This window comes from Melozone crissalis, unplaced genomic scaffold (assembly GCF_028551555.1).
Source record: "Melozone crissalis strain CALT ecotype California unplaced genomic scaffold, PUWL_Pcris_2 ptg000042l_1, whole genome shotgun sequence".
Classification (NCBI taxonomy): domain Eukaryota; kingdom Metazoa; phylum Chordata; class Aves; order Passeriformes; family Passerellidae; genus Melozone; species Melozone crissalis.
The window spans coordinates 8,405,372-8,427,188 of NW_026535820.1; the positions used below are offsets into that span (position 1 = coordinate 8,405,372).

General features: G+C 39.1%; 1 protein-coding gene across 2 annotated transcripts in view; it reads right to left on the reverse strand.

Moving 5' to 3' along the window:
• Nucleotides 1-21,817, reverse strand: part of FAM110B (family with sequence similarity 110 member B) — a 118,661-nt gene that overhangs the window by 84,832 nt on the left and 12,012 nt on the right. For both annotated transcript variants that reach the window (XM_054284969.1, XM_054284970.1), the window contains exon 2: nt 3,708-3,837. The gene's annotated coding sequence lies outside the window, so the exon portion shown is untranslated. The remainder of the gene's footprint in view (nt 1-3,707; nt 3,838-21,817) is intronic.

Here is a 21,817-nt window from a genome sequence, read left to right on the forward strand (position 1 = left end):
CAACTTCATTACAGTATTTACACAGGAATACAGTGCTTGTACTGTAACCATGCAAAGCAAATATTCTGTAGTAAATGTAAGCTTTATTCAAAGTGTGGCTTTAGAAGTCTTTATGGCATCATCCAGCCTGGATTGCCAGTGCTAGTGCAGGGAAGATGGCAAAAGGAAAACTATAACGACAGACCTTTCATGCTCACAAGAACTTTGGAAAGGTCAAACAAAAAACCTATGGGCCAAACGTATTTCCAAAATGCGTCTGCACCTCTTTGCTAACCCATGACATCCTGAGCTATCCCTGCAAAAAGGACCTCAATTCCTCTACACTGTCTTCTCAAGCTGTTTACTCACCATGAGATTGTTAAGTATACGAGAGAAAAAAAGGCTGGAGGACTAAAAAACCTGGATCACAGTTGCATGAGAAATGGAAGTAGAACTTTTCTTCTTAAAAAGAAGATGTCCTTTTGGCATTGCTAGCTTGAGTTGTGGTTTTCCTTCTGGTAGAACTGTGTCTAGTAAGACCAGGACACAGACCACCAGTGACAGACTTCCCAAAGAAACACAGCATTCAGGGAGAAAAGCAGTCTCAAGGATCCCATAGGGCCATTCTAGAGAAGACCTTCTGCCAGAAGTAAAGCTCTTAAGCAAGACTGAAATACCATTAAGGAAAAAAAAATAAGGAGAGGAAAATCAACAGCCTCTTATAGTGGAGAGTTTAAATAAAGTCAAAGCTATTAGTGGAGACACTGAGGGATCAGAAAGGAAACAAAGGCAAAATAGTTGGTGCACAATGAAAATCTGCAGTGTTGGCTTCACTTATGAAGAAACACCATGGTTCTCCTCTAAAAATTTTTTTGGGGCTCATAAAGAACTATTGCATTTTACCTCTTCTAGCGGGAGAGAAATCAAACAACATGTGATATTCAGGGCTTATTCTGTGCAAAGTAGAAAATGCCTATGCTAGCCCTTAATGCTCACACTGAATGAGGGCTTGCTTTTTGGTGCTGCTCTTTCTTTTGTTTTTAAGGGGCGGAAAAAGGACTCCACTGAAAGGAACACATGGCCATGTATGTAAATCTGCTTTTGCTGATATCACTACCATAGACCTAAGTACTGTAATTCAGGAAACGTAGAAATTCACTGAATGATTTCATGAAAAAAATATCACAAGCCCACTGACCCTGCTATTTTGAAATCCAATCTTGTATTAATGGCAATAAAGCAAAGAAGAAAACCCAATACCACAACCTCAGAGATACAGTGGTGCCTGCATAAATCAAAATCACCAGTTTTGGTTTGTGGTACAGAAGTTTACATTTGAATGCAGCTGGACTGCAGTCAGCTAGCCAGCTCCCACAGCAGCCCCTCCAAGCTGTATTGATTTCCAGGGAAGAAAAGGCACTGTAAATCTGCCTGAGCAGCATTGCGTCATACTTTTGGTTGGCTTGAAAAAAGCAAATTAAATGTTTTCCATTAGCATGGTAAAGAAGCTATACAATTTTGTTTTTATTTCAAATAGAGTCTCAAGTTACAGAACACTTTAGCTAACTCTGTGGCGAGGACTACATGCTCCGTGTTTGTGAAGCCAGCAATTCATGCTTATGTGAAACCAGATGTGTGCACTGCACAGCTCCCAGGGCTGGGAAGGGCTTTTAAAACGTGTTGCTGTTGATTAAAAAGGACTCTGCTATTCACTTAGATCATGGAATATACTGAAGCAGAAACAACACATTTTTTTCAGAGAAGGGGAAAGATAGGAAGAGCAAAGGGTCAGAAGCAGAAGAAAACTTTAGGCTATAAAAACCACACACAGAGAATAGCATAGAAGCAATGCTGTAGTACAACAAAGAGCAGCACAGTTCTAAAAAGCAATAACCATAACGTGATTTGAGGTAACAAGAACTCCTTGATCAATTATTCATATAATTTACAACAGTTACAGCTGCATCAATGAGGTAAACGGGAAAAAAAAAAAAGAATCTAGGGCAAATATAAAATCTTCACAGCTATGAAGTGTCCTTGATTTTCACCAGAACATTTGGCTGTCTCATATCATGTGTTTCTAGTTAGCAACAAACCCCTCCAACAAAGGGAAACGAGACAGAGAGGCACAGAACAAACTGCCTTGTTGGAAGCAGTGAGAGTGTTCAAGGCTGCATTTCACTCATGGATGCTTGCAGCACCAAAAACCAACACTACACTAACACTGCTGTGTTTGACACCTAGCCACCACCCCACCTAGATACGTGCACCCCATGGGATTATGAGGATACCTTCCATGAAGTCTTTACTCTCTCAATGCACAAAACTGCACTTCAAAAATAAATAAATAAATATTTAAGTAACTCCCAGAAGAAATGCTATGTCTTTGCAACGTATGGTTATCTCAACTTGTATTGCTTTGTGTACTACTAAGGCAAATGTAACAAAGGGAAATGTTACAGAGATAAGTATTTCTGGATGGGTTTTTTGCCTTCAGTTTGAAATCACTTTGTAATCATCAGCAGCAGCTTTTCTGCTCTGTCAGGGTTTGAACACAGTGTCCTCAGTAGTTCAAGATCACCTTGCTAGTGGACTGGAGAAACATGAGTGCAGCTGAAATCCAAGAAATGTGAAGCAAAGGGATGAGGGGGCCCAACTGTGCCTATGCACTCACCCCCAGTGTGTACAACAGATCATGAGGGAAGGTTTTGACTTGAAGCACTGACTCTGCTAATTGGAGAACTTAACAGCAATTTTGATTTTACTCCATAGATGGAAGGACAACAAACTTAGATCTAGTTCTGAGCTCTAATTTCGGTTCAAATTCAGATCAATAAAGGATTAACTAGAAAAATCTGCAATTCTTCTCAGGTGAATCAAGAAATATTCATTTAGGAAGCTTTCCAACAACAAAGTCAGCACCTTGCAACAGGTAGTTGTTAAAAACAGAGAAGCTGACAACTTTAGAAGCACCTACATTCAATCCTAAATAAATCTGTGGAAACATTTCCACTGCTACTCACTTTTTTCAGCCAACTCTCCACACTTAGTTCAATTAATCTTGTCAGTATGAAGGAAAGATCCTGCATATATCATCACTACATTGAAAACTCTGGCAAACAAAACCATAGCAAAACCATAGTCAAATCTCTCTAAATGTGTGTAACTGTAACATTGCTAAGTTCAACAAAGTTCCTGGGGTCACATGTCCTTTTCTTCCATCAGTATTTACCCTGTACAAGCAAGAATGGGTTGTGAATTCTAAGAAATTACCACAGTGCTGATAAACAGAAAATCATCATATACAAACCTCAATCTTCTCCCATTGCTGAAGATACCAGAGAGTGTTTCCATATTTTTGTGAGCACTCAAAGCGAGCTCTGAATGTGGCACTTGAAGTGGGATATGTTTCTAAAAACAGAGCATGCTGTAGAGCTCAGAAACAGCCTGTTCCCTTGCCAACAAAGAACTGCAGATGTATCTCCTACTAATAATCTAAGGAATTACTTCTGGCTCTAACCTACAATGCATGTTATGTTGTTTTCCTCTCCCCTCCCCCAGTATTTGCTATTACAACATTTGTATCAGGTAGCAAGGAGCTATACACACAAAAGAAGGAGAAAGCTCAGAGATGCATGCACTTGAGTGTTTATTTCACAAGAAGAAAAATACCTATTTTGAGAATTGTATCATACAATTCAATTTGTTTGAAAAATGAATCACTTTACCTTGGTGTAAGACCTCTGAACTCCTGTTAAGGCTGTCTGGCTCGTTAGGAGGTCTTCACCTTCAGCAGAGGTCTCCAGATCAAGGCAGATCTCTTCACCTGGAACGCCCAGAGGCTCCCTGCAGCAATGCCTGGAGACACAGCAACAGGGAAGGCATTTAGCTTCATCATCAAAGCCACAGTGATGGACAAGAGAATGGACAAGAGAACAGTGTCCTTAAAGCTGCATCTTGGTTTAAACAATGTAAATTTCCAAAATTAGAAGCCTACATCTTCTTTTGGAGACTTAGAGGCTGCAAAGATGTGTTTAGCAATACTGGACAAGCATTCAGCCAGGTATAGATGGTCTCTTTATATTGCCAGTCCCAACAGCACAATCTCCAAGCTCTGAAATTTAACAGGTGACCTATGGGTATCGATTCTGAATTTCTCTCATGTCATTATTTTCCCCACACTGAAACTGCTCAGAGACAAGCAAGGGAAATGCTTCAGGGCAAAGAGCACAAGTGTGACACAACATCTTCTTAAGGGACTCATATAGTCCTGTGCCCCTGCAGGCAAGAAACACCACCTAGCTTCCCTGCCAATGACCTCCACCCAGCTGACAAAGCAGTCCTTGTTGAAAGTCCACTCCAAAACACTGTCTTATGCTTAGAAAAAATAAAAATAAAAATCCTTAAATTCCACCATCAGAAGGGAAGAATAACCACATTGCCTTACTGAAATGAATGCATTTCACCACTGCTTTTTACATGCAAAACAACCATACAGAATTTGGTAGTTTACAAGCTGTGACCTAAATCCCTGTTTATATTCTTTTTCTTAAAATGCCACCTGAGGTAAGACCAGCTCTAATCACACAGAAAACGTACTTGGGTACATGAGATTTCTGTGGTTTGGTTTTATTTGACAGTATGTGGTCCAGCACCCTTACTGGCACAAGCAGATGGCTCAGCAGCTTCCTTTAAGCTAACAATTCTGAGTGGTTTCAAATTACTTTAATTTTCTAATCAGCTATTCACTCTAGAAACAAGAGTGCAGTCAAGTAACAGACCATGAGATGAAACACAGGGCTCCTTTAGCAAAAACCTCAAAAATACATGCAGAAACAGCTTAAGCACAAGTTCAAGAAAAACATTTTTGGTCTCATACTGTTAACAAACCAAACAGGCAGCAATATCAGTCAGGTATCAATTACTTTTTCTTCACTCACAGTCCTGTTTTTTTTTTTGAGTCTAGACATCAAATCTGACTGAGTTTGGGTCCTAACAATAGTAGACTGAAGATAAGAGTTTGTTTGTGTTGGGTGGGTGGATGAAGTCTCATCTTGGGAGACTGCCTTTGAAAGAGTTGTGCAACAGAAACAAGTAAAATGGGGGGATTTCAGACAGATTGGTATCTGCATGTAAGTACTTAAAATTAGAAAAAAAAAAACAAGAGGAAGATGAAGACATAAGCATATTCAGAGTGACACAGCATTATAGCTACACAACTATTATGAGCCTGCTGTAGTAGTGTTATTATGGAATTTGGTAAAAGATAAAAAAACTTAAAGCATGGCAAGAAAAAAAATGTTTTTCAACCTTACCTTGTTTAGTACAAGAAAGCACAACAACAGATAACCAGCCAGAGACACACTCTTGTACTACTACAAATTATTCTGATGTACAAATTACTGTATTTAAGCAGCAATTATGAAGGATGGTCATTTCAGTCTAAAAACCAAAGCAACTGTGTGGCAAAAGGATCCCTGTAAGTTCATACTGGACAAGTCAAAGGGAAAAAAGTGAACACAGTCATTAGCTGCAGCAAGTAAATCTGTTCCAGCCATGTTGCTTGGCCAATAGCCTGAGCAAGTCCAAGTACAAACACTTTCATTTCCAAGTTGAGTGACAAATTTTAACAGCTATCAGCTGGTCAGGACAGAAGACATCTCCAAAATCCCCAGAAGACTGCCAGACATACTGCTTAAAATCAAACACTTGTGACAGTATACTATAGGGAAAAAAAGGTTGCGACTTATTGTGCAGGTAAATATTCAGCTGCACAAATTCCTTCCCTCCTGCCTGCTGAAATTAAGAGTTCCTTCTGTTTTGCTTCTCCACTAAATTGCTGGTTTAGAATCTGCAAAAAATATGGTCCCAAGTTTATATCAGGTGTTAGTAATATTACCAGTCTCATAAGGGAAATAAATATCACTGAATTGAATATATTCATGTTTAAAAATGAAAGTATGGTATTGAATGTGTGTGTATGCATCTGCACAAATATATTTATATTAACTAGCTGAACAGTTATGTGTCAGATTTTCTAAAGTGCTCAGAACTGCACATTAAAAATATTTTTATGAACCTGTTTTGTATTTATAGACTACATCCTGAGTTTCAGCCTTTATCCAACAAACTGGAGCCTTTTATGACACATGTAGTTTCCTGCTTTGCTGTCCAGTATCAACAAGTCTTTAGGCATTTTTTTCTGAAAGGATTTTTCATCCTCAACTGCTATGTTCTTCCTCTCCTGCTAAGTATAAAATCAAAGTTTTAATACTTACAAAAATATACATCTCATGGAAGAGAAGCCAAATGTAATTTAGAAGGATTCATGAATGAATGAATGAATGGCACTCTTATTCTAATAATCCCAAAGGCATCAATTTAAACCATCAAACCTGACTCAAGTCTACCATGAGGTTTCCATAATCCAAACTAAAGTCTTTAAAAACGTAGGATTTCCTTAGAAAGAAATAAGCTGATATGGAAGCTCAGCAGCATATGATTAAGCATTTGATAACTTGGTGCTTTGATAAGGAGTTACACTTCTCCCCTGTGACAGAGGTTAAGGTAAGTCAGGGAACTGAAACTAGGCAGCTGGAGGAATCCAGCTACTCAAATAAGTAAGATATACTTTCTGTGTCAGAAAAAATATATATGAATGCTCTCGGCAGACAAACCTCTCTGAGAGAATAAAGTTATTTAACAAAGCAGAAGAGGTGGAGAAGACCTCAGTTTTATACGCAACTAGAAACAAGGGAATATCTAGCAATGTGTATTGTTGAAAACTATTCAACCTTTTTAATGCAGACCCTACATTTCCACAGGCAGCAGGTACAGACTCACTACTCTAACATCTCCCTATAATTTTCAAGTAAAAATCTCACATCAAGCATAAGTTAAAAGGTATAGTCAATTTAGAGAGCACAATTTTCAGAAACATTAGTGGAGTTTCGTTAGAAAGGGTCCATATCCTCTAACTCTAGCAGCTTCTACTCGTGCAGACAGACTTATTTTCATTTACATCAACAATAAAACTAAGTTTCAATCTGTTCCCATATTCAGCATTAAGCCCCTGAAGAGATGGAGGAATCAAATTAAAGATACACAGAAAAATCTCAGGTCAGGCACTTCCCACTACTTTAATTATTACTCTATATTACTTTTGTTGCCTAGTAAAAAGTATCTTTAGTACTGAAGCTTTTACTTCTGAGGTGGAAAAACATTAATGTTTTCTGACTTGGTACCCAGTATTCATCCCAATTCAGAACAAGACTAATAATTTCATCGCAAAGTAAGACACCTATAAGATACTAAGAGGAGCCTTACTCCCTGCAAAGTTTGATGAAAATACTGCTAATTTTCCCAAGCAGGAGTTACATCCACTGGACTACTGGGAGGTAGCAACATCTTTCAAAGTTTCAAGGTTTCACTACCACCATCCTTGCAGCTGTATCTCACTTGAAGACTCTGGCTCAGCACAGCTATCTAGCCACTGTCAGGAAATGCCACAGTACACTCGCAGAAGAACAAAAGTGCACTAATCTCCTAAACATTAATTATACTGAAACAAATCTTCAATTAGAAACCGATCCTCAAGTCCAACACACTAATACTTTTGTTTTTGAGAAATATATCCACAAGAAGATACAAAAAGCAGGTCTTAGTCTTCTGCCCACGTTCTCAGCTACTCTCTTTTCTACTCTCCAATACCAAGGGTTTAATTTACAGTTTGTATCAGTTATTAAAATATAATAGGAACCAAAAAAAAGGAACACAGAAAAACAGATTTTCTGGCCAGCGCATTACCTGGTTTTACAGGAGAGGATTTGTTTTTCTAAAGCTAAAAAATAAATGGAAATATGTATAGACATCATGACAGAGTAATTAGAGTGCTTAAGCATCAGTGGGCAGCCTACTAAAACAGGGTTCTAAAGATGAGCAAAAAGAGTTGGTGTGTTTTTTGAGGAGGGAATTGTTGTAGAGGAGAATGAAGGGCAGGGAAATTACAGTACTTGAACAGAGCAGCAGCACGGATGGACCTGATGGGTTTCCATGCTGTCACTTTCTTTGTGCACCTGAGGAACAACATTAAGATGCCAAACAAACTGTCAACAAAAAAGCAATCAGAATTAGGTCTGCTAAGACAGGTGGCTATCAAGAGGATAAGCACAATTCTTATAGAAAACCATTCCTTCAAGAAACTCCACAGAAAAGCAGCAGATGATAAGTACAGGTGGGGACCTGAAAGCACAGTTCAAGGGGTACCAACTAAAAACTGCAACTGGGAATTTATGAATTGTGAAAGTGAACTGTGTTTATATGCTAATGTACCACTTCCTACCCTCTTCAGTCTTTGTGAACATACACCTCTTGCCAAGGGACTTGAAAGAAGAAAGCTTGTAAACTAGTGAATGTTCCTGGGTTTGGTGACAACAGCCAACTAAGAGTTCAAAGAAAGGCTGCAAAAAGAGGAAAATGAGGCACATGATGAAAAGCAAGCATAATGATTCAAAGTGGGGTGGTGTGAGAAGCAGAAAAGGCCTTGACACTGTGCAAGCTCTGCTTAGGAATAAGAAAAACATCTCTGTATTATCAACACTGATTTCAGCACAAATCCAAAACATGTCTCCAGACCAGCTACTATGAAGAAAATTTACTCTGTCCCAGCCAAAACCAGCACAAAGTGACACCAGAAAACAGGCTTAAGAAGGGGCCTGGTACCATGATTAATTTGAAGTAAATAAGACCAGGAAATTTGTTCAAAACAATTGGGTTTCTTAAGTTTTCACTGTGAAAGGGAATAGGAAAATGCCACAGTGCCTTATTACTGCAAACATTACAGAGAACCATAAAATAGGGAATAGAAACTGAAATTAAGACAAAATAAGAGACCTTTTGTAAGAGTTTTTGGTGAATTCTCCATCAGTTGAAAAAAAAAGTCAATGAAGCTCCTAAAAAGGATATCATTAATGCAGTTAATTTTGAAATTTTCAAAAAATAATGTACTCTCTGAGACCTCATTGATGATCCAGGGAAGATGTCGGTATACTCTGTCTCAAAGTTATTTCCTAAATACAATGGTTTCTGAATGACAGCCTGGGTATAACGCAAAATAAGCCAAATTCTGAACTGTGCTGCTTTTCAGTTTGCCATTTAGCTTTATTCATTTTTCATAGTCCCCATGAAATCATAACCACTTTGTCGTTCATAAGATGCAAGCTAAGTAATTGGTTTGACTTTGGAACAAACATTAGAAGCAACCATATGCTATCACCATCTTTGCCTGCTATTTGGAAAAATCTGAAGACAAGACATTGATGCAAATATACATGAGAGCAATTAATTATTTGCAGCTCAAAGGGGAAACACGTATGTTACACTGCCTGCCTGCATTCTAACAAAAAACAAACTTTCTGAAAATCAGCAGCCCTTAATAGGCAGAACTGGAAATCTACTAAGCATAAGAAAAGCATGGAAATATAAGCAAAACTATGCATGAGACAGACTTTAGATCTAACATGGGTAACACCTCTCTCCAGCTTTTAATGGTGATGCCATTATCAGTTTAAGAATGATAGTCTGGGATACACAGACACTTTCAAAAGTCTTTGCAACATCAAAGTTACACAAATGTTCCTTAATGACTTCAGATTTGGACTCATTATTGTTTTTGTTGCAAATCCAGCCACAGGAGGAGAAGTAGGATTTTTATACAAACTATAAAACAAATTTGCTGTAGCCTCTAATCTTTCCGTCATCTTGGCAGATGTGCGTAAGATAAGCTGTGCACTAACCCTTCCTGGTAGTGAACCCCCATTTGAGATGTGTTACTTCCCCCTTGGGACAGTGACCAACATTTAAAGCAATAAAAGTGATACCCAATCCATTAAATAATCCGATCAAGGCAGCTTTGAGGTTTTCAACTCACAGTTAGAAGCTGAAGCAAAACCTGCCCAAGCAATTTTGCCAGGGAACGGTGCCAGGGAACTGCAAGAGTGGTTCTCCAAAGTACCTGAATGACAAGAGGCAGGAGGACTCTTCCATCAGGCCTACGGGAAATCAGGAAGTAACAAAGTGCCAAATGGCTCCAGAACACAACGCCATGCACATATTTTAGAAGAGTTTTAGGTCACCTTTTTTTGCTCACTGGCCAACACAACAAGAGCTGAATTTATTATATAAGCTTCAGAACTAGAACAAGCACAATTATTAATAATGAGATAGCTGCAAATGCAGAGGAAACCCCACTAGCTCACACCCCAGCAACCCCCAAAAAATTATCACAAAATAAATCTCAAACAAAACACTTCGGAAGTGTTAGGCCCAAAAAAGTTAGGCACTTGCACTTAGAAGTAAGAGACAACTAGCAGGGGGAATCAGCTGAGGTAAACAGTCATTGATTTATCAATTCATTACACATGACTGAAACACAGATGGACATTACAGCCTGTAAAGATGAATTTTCCTCTGGCATGAAAGACTCTCCAGCCCACATTTCTACATTAAAGTTTCCAAGCAAAGACTTTTCATCAGCAAGTTATTGAAACCCCAAAGCAGCAAGAATTCTCTTTAATCTCTGTTCTGTCTCTGCTTAAGGACATCCACTGCCTTACCCAGCTCCATACTCAGACTGCCAGTTCTCTCTTCACAACTCAGTACAACCAGGAAGAATAACTTGGTTCCTGATTGTTCAACTGTAATTGTTTCTCTTTGGATGTTTTACAGCTGGAGGAGGAAGAGATACAAACAGGTGACCTCAGTTTTGACTTTAAATCAATCAACAAATGAAATGTTAGTAATAAGAGACATGAAACAGACACATTACCCATGATAGGAAATACTAAATCTACAGCTGGGCTTCCAAACAAAACCCCACAGTCCACTTTGCTGGGAATGAAGAGATATACAAAGCTTTGACTTGGGGTCAGGCCACAGGGTCAAAAATACAAAGAGGATATAAATCAGACATTATTTCTCTAACTTACTTGCCGAAGGACAAGACAGTGAGTACGGAAGTATTTATGAAAACATATCAACACTGAAAAAAAGGCAAGCACAAGGGCGTGCAGATGTCAGCCAGTCACAGATGTGCTGCCTGCTCTAGCAGTCAGACCTAATCCCTGTCCCCAGCCAAGCTGGGGGACTTGGCTCTCACATCCAGGTTTTAAAGCAGGACAGAATATAACTGGGGAGTACCCCAGGACCCACACTACTGACCAGGCTGGGGATTCAGGAAGGCTCAAGTCAAGACACCTCAGAGAACACACATTAAAAACTCTCCTAGAAATTACTTTCAACCATTACTGTTGTTTATTAAATATACCTAATATTGGACTATAACAAAGTACAAGGAGTTTGTTGCTTCCCTTTGTGACCTGTTCCAATACTACACTATCATCATTGACAGGAACAGTAAAAAACTATCACACTTGCAGAGAAAAAGAGTGCTGGCTATAAGATATCAATGATTTAACTTTAATGAGGCTGTGGAAAGAGTCCTTGCATCATTCCTGGCATACCATGGAAAAGGGATGTCCTACCAAAAGCCTTCCCCCCTGGACAACAAGAAGTGGAGCCATCTTCGGGCCATGGGCTCAGCATGTGGGATTATTCAGCAGATGGACACAAAATCAGGAATTAAGTGTAATGTGCCAGCTCTGCAAAAGCCTACCTTCATCAGAGGTATTTAATCATAACATTTCTGTCCTGCACACCACAATTCTGAGAATCAGAGAAGCAAACAGCAATGTAGTTACTGATGCAACTCCAGCTTAGAGACAGGCCATTTGAGGCAATTCTGTACAGAAGGGAAAAAAATACATAAGATGCCACAATTGATTTTTTTTTTTTGTTTAAAGCTGGTTATAAAAAAATTCGTTCTTGTTTATGCAAATTATTACTAACGAGAATTTCAGTGCAATGGCAAAGCATTTCCCTCCCCAAAGAAAGCAAATCCAGGACCCTGTTCATCTCCAAGTAGCAGGAAGCTGGCAAACAAGCAAGGGGCAAGCAGCCAAACCAACCACTACTGCTAAGAGCAGCATAAATCAACAGTTTGAATCAGAAGGCTTTATGCTTCTTTTCTGAGGACTCAGCCACTTATTGCTTCTTATAGAAACATTTATCAACCTTGTATCAGGTCACTGTAGAAAAGAATGAAAGGGGCAACAGTTGCAGAGTACCTCCATGGGTTTGAGCTTGATTTGAGCCACTCGACCGTCAAATCAGGACTAAAACTTAAGAGAATAGACTCTCATACTGCTCTGATGTAAACAAAACTCAGCTTAGCATTAGATAAAAGAGAACTTTGACACTTTTCTTATACTTTAAAAAGATCAAGCAGTCACATCATGTCACCAGATGCAGGACAAAAAACCACGGACAGCCACAGGCATAGTTTTCCTTTGACAACTCTGACCCTCATTTAACAGCACTGAGTCCAGGGAAGAAGGAAAGAGCAGAGAGGATTTTTAAAAAAGCCCCAGCTTTACAAAATGGAAACAGGATCCACAAAGCAGATAGCTACTCCAAAGCACCAGTCATAAAAGGAGAGGTGCATGGGAGCTTGCAGCTGGTGAGTCCGCATCATCAGTCCATACAGCAAGGATGCTGCTCTACCCTGAAGCCAAAGGGTGACAGAGATTGTCACATCTTGTCACTCATCCTGAAACTACCCAGCAATTCTTTTTAAATAATGAGATTTAAAACTAATCTCATTATTTTAAAAGAGTGCTAACACTTACACTGATTAACCTTTGGAAGAAGAACGCACAGCTAAGAAAACTATGCTGGTCATTAGGATAACAAAAAAACTCAGGAAAAAAAAAAAGCAACATTTTTGTACATTAAAACAGCTATTTTTCACTGGAGGCACCCACACACCCCTAAAGATGAGCATTTTGATGATTCCAACAGGCTAATAAGTGTTGATGTGGCATTCTTCCTTGTGAACGTTGACAACATGATGCTCCTGCAGAAAACTGTGTGCAAGTTATTTAGGAAGAGAGGCACCCAAACAAGTACTAAATCCCAAACACCCAATCTGAACATTCTGAAGGTCAGTATGAGGCATCTAAGGAGATGCTTGTGCAGCACACAAAATTAATCAAAATCATCAAAAGCACTATAGACAGAAGGAACAAACTTTAAAAATAAGTCCCACATCTAAAGAGGTACCTACCTTAATTTTTGTTGCAGTACTATAATTTCTACTCCTACGTTCACATAGTGTACAAACATTGCATTTAAATGACCAGTTATTGCCAGAGAATCAGAGGAGTTTGCAGTGGAAGAGACCTTCAAAGGCCATCCAGTTCCACCCCTCTGCAATGAGCAAAGACATTTTCAACTAGATCAGATTGCTCAGACATTCAACCTGACCTTGAATGCTTCCAGAGATGCGGCATCTACCACTGCTCCATGATCACAAAAAGGATATAAATTTTCAGAAGCATGCTTTCTCAGACCCTGCTGAGAAAATGCTTCATATGATGCAATTCAAGGACAATATGTTTCAATCTGTTTGACACAAACCAGAGAATTATTTTATTTTCAAGAAAAGGCAGTGTACCGAAAGTCACCATTTGATCACTAACTAAAAAAAGTTAAGTAAAATACGTGGGATATGAACAGAATTTGACAGGTATTCCTAAAATACATTTGACATTATTCTTCCATGTATTTTATGTTTTTAATGATCGTGATAGTCTTTGCTCATTTTACATGCAAATAACCTAACTGTGCAAGTTAACTTTTTAATCCAGCAAAATTCAAGTAAATTTCAACACTTCAAGAGTTGTTGAGAACAAACTTTCTTTGTATTGACAATACTTGAGCATTTACAGTGCATAGCAATTTAATCAGGATGTTATAATTTGGTTCTGTGTGGGTGTCAACTGACTTGCTTCAAAGTCTGCCTCACATCTACAGAAGTTATTCACAAAGAAGATGCAATTATATTAATCATATGGGCTGACTACAATGTCTGGGGCTTCAGCACATCTCCCTTTGGGAAGTTAGGACCTGCAACTCCACATATCGAAAGGCTTCCCCTGAAAAGAGTAAATATATTTCTTGACTTGTTGCACAAACCCAGTTTTGTGGGTCTTGTAGCAGCACATAAACAGCTTCCTGTCCAATCTCTCCTATATCCACAAGATCTTGGGCAGGAACAGGAGAAAGAGAAAGTCAATACAGGAATCCTTAGCACAAACATTTTAACTAAAAATTACCTTTTCTCCCTCAAGTCTGCCCTCTTTCATACAGCACCAGATATCAAAACACAAACTAAAGCTCTAAATCCTAATACTTGAAGGAACTAAACCAGAAACAACTTCAAAATGCCAACACAAAAGGCATCTAGATTAACCTAATTTTTTTTTGTCCATAGTTTGCAAACAGAATGTTTATGAGAAGACTCTTATCTTGATTTACATAACTTGCAAGTTGATGGAAAATTCATTACATTCTTCTGCGTAAGTTATTCCATGATTAATTATCCTAATTTAACTACCTTTGCTTTCAGGTCTACGGTGACACAAAAGATTAAGATAAAATTAAAGGCTTCATACAATTATTTTCTCCAAGTTTGTTTAAACCTCTTATACAGTACATTATTCTATCTGTAAGAGCCAAGAATTTGTCTATTCCTCCAGTTTACCAGCACTCTTCCCAGTGTTTCCAGCTTAGGTATGTAATACCAGGCCAAGTCACTGGTGCTGTGCAGCCACACACACAGGGCAGCAGCTGCTGAGGAAGAGCAAACCTAGACAAGGCCAAGTGAGAGATTTCATGTTTTAGCATCTCCCAATGAACAACAACAGTAACTGGCAAGCTTCCATATTAATTTGTTTATTTTGCTGATGGGGATGTACATTCTCAGGAAAGCAAAAAAATTCAGTGCTGTGGCCCATTTTCTCATATCAATACCATAAGACCTCTTTTGGGTAGAGCGTGGTCCCACATGGGTCAGGAGGACATGGCATGGAGCTGGACAGCAGGCAAGGGGAAATGCCAAGGGTCCCCAGCCCCAGCCTTGGCCCCACACTGATAAACCCACAAAGAACAGGCTCCTGTGAGGTTCTGTGGTGGTGTTCAACATTTCACAGGGGAAGGAAGATATTGGGGCGCTGGAGCGCACCCAGGAGGGCAACAATGCTGGTGAAGAGTCTGGAGCACAAGTCTTATGAGGAGCTGCTGAGGGAGCTGGGGCTGTTTACTCTGGAGAAATGAATACCCATGGGGGACCTTACTGCTGTCCACAACTACTGAGAAGAGGTTTTAGCCAGGTCAGGGTCAGTCTCCTCTACCAAGCAGCAGGACAAGAGGAAATGGCCTCAAGCTGTGTGAAGGAAGGTTTAGATTGGATAATAGAAAAAATTCTTCACCCAAAGAGCTGTGAAGCATTGGAGCAGTCTGCATAAAGAAGTGACGGAGTCACCATATCTCTGTGTGGATGTGGTGCTCAGGGACATGCTTTAGTGGTAGAGTCCATTGACAGTGCTAGGTTAATGGTTGGACTCAATGACCTTGGAGGTTCTTTTCAAAACTAAATGACTCTATGATTCTCAGGTGAACATCTTAACAGCCTGATGGAAAGGAAAATGCTCCCATCCATGTTTGAGAGCAACAGTGCTTCCCCCAGTGAGGAAGCTTTCTAGCCATGGAGGATAATTTTTGAGGAATAAAGCTTTAAGTTATTAATAAGAATGAAATCTCTTGACCTAGATTTTCTCCAGCTTAAAAAAAAGCATATACACACACGACACAGCCTTCCTCTACAAACACAAACATATTACACTCATCATACAGCAGAGCACATCAGATATTTCACAGTGGTAACAAAAAAAGGCTTTTTGTGCTCCTCCCTCACCCAGCTTTGTTTTAAGAACATGAATACAGATGATGTTTGATTAAAACAGAAACCTGAACCCCAAGTTCCATGTATTTACTTTTCAAAAGCATTTTACAATTTGATTTTCTTCTTGCCTGCTGTGATAATTGATGAAAACTACACAGGGATTAAAATGAGCACAGGTGCGTGTCTACATAGTTCAAAGAGATTTGATCTTGAATGAAAATAACAATAATAATAGAAAAAAGCTTGAGTATTTTTAGGAGTGGATTTAACATAGCCTAACCAAATAAGCCTAGATTAAAAGTAGGATTTTACAGCCCAGATTTCATGTTACTGAAATTTAAAATGTGCATTTCATAATGTATCACAAACTTTTGAGAGCAGTACCTGATTAACTTGCATTTACAGCCCTCCATATCACACAGAGCAGATCCAGAGGAAAAATAAAGGCATTACAAACGGTAAAGAGAACTAAAATACAATACAAAGACATGTGTTTCAAAAGACATTTGGCACTAAATCAACCTTATTTTTAAATTTGTGAGAGGTAGAATGAAAGTCTACGAGCTGAGAATATCTTTCTGCCAATACACAAATCAGCACAAAACCCATGCTTATTTTCTTTGCCAAATTTATCCTGCTACAGCTGAATCACAACTTCCTTGCACCCATGAGGTCAGGAACCATTTGAAAAGAAATGCACAATACAGCTAATCTTTGTGTCAGCTCATCATACCTAATGTAAAAAACATTATTTTCCCCATTTTTCTGTCCCAGCTTCCTCCAGAAGAGCTAACTACCATGTTGCTAATCCCAAATTTGTTGCACTACTTTGTTAAACAGATTTAAAAGACAAATGCACACAAATCACACAAGATAAAGAATTTATTCTGTGGTCAAGGCTTACTGCTGAGCCTCTATTAAGAATTGGGGGAAAAAAAACCAAACCAACAGCACTCAATTGTATAGAAAACAAATTTATTTGTCTCAAAGGAAGACTCCATACTTATACAGACATTTTTACACAACAGCTGCTTTCTTGCCCAAACTACCTAAAACACTGTTCCTACAATAACACGTATTCAATCTTCTTTCTGAAGCAGAATCCAATATATTTTTAGGCCTCTGAAAAAATAACAGCAGGAGATTACAAATATATGGATCAGAGATGGAAGAATTCCCTATCCTCCCTCCCCTCCCCATGCAGGGGGGGCAAGCTCCTGACTGCATCATATGGGACACAAGAGCTAATCAGCACTTCCTCCCAACAGGCTTAATTTTCACTTAAGCACCTTTTTGAGAATGAGGGAACACTGGCAATCATTTCACAGAAACACATCAGTGAAATTTTCAACATCTGAAATTTTCCCCAGTGGCCCCCTGCAACTTTATTTACCTCCATACATTTTCCTGTACGCCTTAGCCACGGATTTATACTTTTGTAGCACCCAAATATAAACTAACTCCCTGTCAAACTTCTTATTGACTTAGTGGATTTTAAACCCCTGAAATTTTGACTTTATATTTTCACACAACCCTCAGAGGACCCACCAGGGTCCAGTTTTGTAATAGACTGGTAAAGAAACCAATTAAGACATGAAAACCTGAAAAAGAAAACAAAATAACCCACCACAAACACATGCTTCTAGTATGTTTTCTTTAATCAAAAACCCATCATATGCCATTATTACACAATTCAAAACTATTTCTTTTAAATCTGTTAGAACACCAAGAAACTAATTTTCCTCTTGCTTAAACCATCTTGTAAGTTTGCTATTGATTTAACTTATAAAGACAGATGATTTAAATAGCTCCCTAAATGCAAAACTTTCAAGGATAAACAAAAGACTGCGTAACGAGAAAACAGTCTTTTACCAACCTGTCAATTAAACACATTGCTATACAAATTTAGTCGCCAGAACTTGTCCTGGCCAATATTAAATCTTAGGTGCAGTTCAATTTCTGCACACCACATTTAAGAGTGCAAAGATCATAAAAGTACAAAAAGCAAGGCCACTAAAAAAGTGAACACTTAATTTTCACATTTCACAAAATTCTGCAGGTCAGGTCAAGCCCTGAAGAAGACAAATACTGGTTTGGGGTTTTTTTTTAAATTATTACATATAATACTGTACATAAGAAACCATATATATTTACTATAGAGTTTGAAAGTAACAAAGAGGGGACTAAGGCATGCATTGAAAAACATTTAAGACTTCAAATCCAAAATAATTTAGGCACTTTAAAGTAACCTAAATATAAAATTGCTGTCATTTAGTTTTAATTAACACATAACCAATTTGTTTTCTGCATGAATTTGCATAGCACATGGCTAATTACTACCTTGTGAAGAGTCTGAGTGGGGGGAAGGCATAAATCTTTACACAGTTCATCCACAATAAAAACCAAAATACCACAGTGAGTGCCTTTTTCTTTTTTTTTGTGACAGCAAGTATAAATAAAAACATGCCTTTTAAGACACAGGCAACTAAACAGGAATAAGGCTGTAAAGTGAATCAGTGCAGGAAACCCAGGATTAAGGCTGAAACTTTATTCTAATCCTTGTGTTCACAGAAGGAGCAGTCACCAGGCAGCATGTGGTCTGGGCATGCACCTGCAATACACAGGCAGGATTTAAAAGTACTTACAAAGAGATCAAGTTTTCTCTGAGAAAAGTTTCTCTTTGGATTAGGAAGTGGTGTTTTTTGGTGCCTTCTCCAAAAAACAAACAATAACGACACATGTCAGCTTGTCAGTGATTTTGCTAGAATGATAGCCTGGATGTGACACATGCACAACCCATCATTCCTAGGGATTGACTTGACAGTAAGAAAAAGCTCAAGAAAAGACAAAAAACCCCAAAACAAAAACCCCCTTGCTGTGAACATATTAAACAGTTTAAATTGACAGCCATACCACACTACTACTCTGTGAACTTTGCATCACTTCTATGTAAATTCCTCTATTAACTGATGAAGTCTACCCACTTGGTAAAGGTCTCAACAAATTGAGGAGCAGAGAAGGACTCCTTCAAACATAATGGAATTCCCCTTACAATGAAATAAAATTATCATTTATCTGGTGCTGCAAAATGACTAGTAAAAGAACAAGGCTAATCTTTAAATATCATCTCCTTTTGCCTCATGCAACCTTTTCTGATACTTTTGTACTGCTACATTAGGTGCCGCAGGAGGAACCTTCCAGCTGGGCTTGGCACCTCAGGAATTCCAGCTGTCTCTATCTGGGAGCTCTTCTGGTGCACCTGGGAGCTAAATGAACATTCTTCAGCCCACAGATCCATTTTGTATCATGGAAAGATTGGGATCGCTACTAAAAAGTGCATGGGGAGAGGTTTCTAAGTCCTGTGATTCTAAGTTTAGCATAGAGTACAATAAAAACAGAGCCAGAGACAAATATACTTTCCAGTGTGGCCACTTTGGGAAGCATCTGTTTGCCTCTGAGATTGAAGCTACTGCTTTCAGTCCTAAGTCATTTTGTTACAAAAGTTTAAATCCTAACAAAGCAAGAGATATTTTGCTTACATTTGGTGCTGTTTCTCTTGAAGTGGAGTAGCACTGAATTTGGTGAACAATACCCATAAACTGGGTTAAACTCCTACTCCATTATTAGCCAAATATTGACAATAATAAAACCACAACTCAACACTGTGAAGTGGAAATGCTTGGAGGTTACTTTCCGACCGTTTCCCTCAAGCATACATGACAAGCTGATTGCAGTCAGGAGTGGTTTCATACCACTTCACACTCTACCACCAGGCTCTTCTATTGCCCCAAGAGTCAGCTGCAGTCCAGCAACAAACAGGTATCACACAGCAAGGGACACCTCACTTATTCCCATACACCATATGGATGCTTATTCATTTGAAATCAAGCTACAGGATCACATCACTAAGCAAACAAAGAATTTTATGGCATTCATTATTATTTTAAAGCTCTCAGACATCAGCTGCCATATCTGACTATGAAGAAACTGTCAGAGGCAAGTTAACAAGCTCCTAAAAACTGGAAGTCACTGAGCCGATACTGAAAGATACCTGGAGAAATAAAATAACATTTCAGTTTCAAACTGTAAACACTTATGTTGACATAATTAAGATATGCAAATAAGGATAAACAAAAAGGAAGGGAAAAAGAAATCTTAAAAAGCTCTGACTATATCTGCAACCATTTTCCTACTTACAAAGCCACAGCCTTGACTGACAATCAAGTACTAACACTAATCGCTATTTAAAAGTTCATGGTAATTATATAACTTATCCTTTTAAACAGTTTACTGTATTAAATACTAAACAGCTTTATCCTGCATAAAATCAAGCCAAGATACTACAGAGCCCCTACATGGCAATTCTCAGTTTTTCCTTTGAAAAGCAAACTCATTATGTTCTCTAAAGAGAATAAAGTCTCTAAAAGAAGACTAAAATCTTTCTTTCTTTCTCAAAGGCAGGCTCTGAAGAGATTGCATAAAAAGAGATTTTATTCTTGGCTCAAATATGAACATTTGGGAATCACTACTTTTGAGAAAGGACTCACCCACTTAAAGGCAGAAGAATTTATTTTGAAAAGTGGTGTGAAATTTCAGGGGGAAAAAAAAACAACACATGTATTTTGCACTTCCCAGCTTTTGGTACTTTTCCAGTTAAGACAAAAATCTCAAAACAACCTCTTCCCCATATAACTGTTTTCTCATAGATGCTGCCAAGCTATCTTATACCACCAGCAAGAATATCTGTAAGAAAGTAACTATTTCCAGACAATCCAACTAAGAGGACTGATAGGAAGATAGAAGAGCATTTCAGATATTTTAGGAGAACCTGGGAGAGGAACCTGGGGAATACGTTTCACTGGATGCCCACCTCAGTCTGCCTTGTCACCAGTCTGTTCAGCACCCTTCAGAAGATGTGGGAGAGCAATGCTACAGCTCAGAATTCATGGACAACCTCTCCAAGCACAGGGCAGGGCAAGAGTTTGAGCCCAGCCCACCTGCTAAGGACTACATTCCTACCATAGTTAACAGTCCTCAGAGGAGCATCCTTTGGATACAGACCATGTACTGGAACTGCTTCCCCAGATTCAGTCCAAACCAGCCACAGAAAGGGAAAGCTCATCTAGAAAATTCCATCATTTGAGACTTAAAAATAACCAGTATTATTTGTGTGTGGACGCATGTGGACACCATCCTGTTACAGAAGGAATACCAAGGGATTGAGAGGAGGATTCAGTCTTCTGTCTCCAAGATGACTCAAGATCACCTGCAGTCATCCACATAACATTTCTCGACTGTTGAGGAATGTTGCAGATCCCACAGTTAATGGAGCACATCAGAAACCAGATCAACTCCTTTTCCCCATCTCATGCATGCATGCTTTCCTGGAAACGTTCTTTTGTGTATTCTCATCCTGTTTAATGTGAAGGATTTACTATTTCTCTCTATTTAAGCTGCAAAATCTCAACTATGACCTGTGAGTGCTCTGCATGGCTGAATTCCTGGCACAGCACCCAAGGAATCATCTGTCATTCTCCTGTTAAGTGCCTGTCACAGCACTAGAGACACCAAGGGATCCAGCAGGGATGGCCAGGTAGATCCTATGTTCCACCCAGAGGCCAGCCATGCCCTAATCCAGGAGAGAGGCAGGACAGGCCATGTCCCATGGGCTCCTGCAGGAAGCCTGAACTTGGGGCTCAGCAGGGAGGCCCTGTGCTTTCCAGGAGCTGTTCTTCCCAAGATCACTGGGAAGCACAGCTGCAAGGTGCACCCTGCTGCCAGGACAAGCCCAGCACGTGCATCCTGCCTTCAAGATGGAAAAGAGGACTGAGGAATGAGACTGCCCAAGCAGGTCCTTGGCCCCTGCCTGGCTGCAGATGTCTCTCCATGAGCTGCCTTTACAGCAAGAATGGGAAAAAATGGCATCAGATGGTGGCTATTTTGATAACTACCCGCCTATCACAAGTACCAGTCTCCAGG